This window comes from Odontomachus brunneus, unplaced genomic scaffold, assembly GCF_010583005.1.
Source record: "Odontomachus brunneus isolate Ranch 3 - 2012 unplaced genomic scaffold, Obru_v1 Obru_scaffold_262, whole genome shotgun sequence".
Lineage (NCBI taxonomy): Eukaryota > Metazoa > Arthropoda > Insecta > Hymenoptera > Formicidae > Odontomachus > Odontomachus brunneus.
The window spans coordinates 104496-104726 of NW_022639712.1; the positions used below are offsets into that span (position 1 = coordinate 104496).

A 231-nucleotide genomic window follows, 5' to 3' on the forward strand; every position below is an offset into this window, starting at 1 on the left:
ATCTCAGCGATAGAATATTGGCTATTGCTGAGCGCGCGATAATCCACGATAAAATATTATACTTTAATCACAAAAGTACGAGAGTGCGATTCACCTGATTAAGGGCTTCGCTAGTTGTCGTCCGCTGCGTCCTCGCTGCTCGATGTCCTCCGCTCCTCGTCCTGGTGGCCGGCAAGGGACGCCGAGGGGCACAAAATTCGGGACGCGCTGACCTTCGCATCTGCTCCGCTG

General features: G+C 53.7%; 1 protein-coding gene across 1 annotated transcript in view; it reads right to left on the reverse strand.

The window, feature by feature from the left end:
* LOC116852913 overlaps positions 1-231 on the reverse strand; it is a 26401-nt gene that overhangs the window by 24992 nt on the left and 1178 nt on the right. The gene's annotated exons all lie outside the window — the stretch shown is intronic.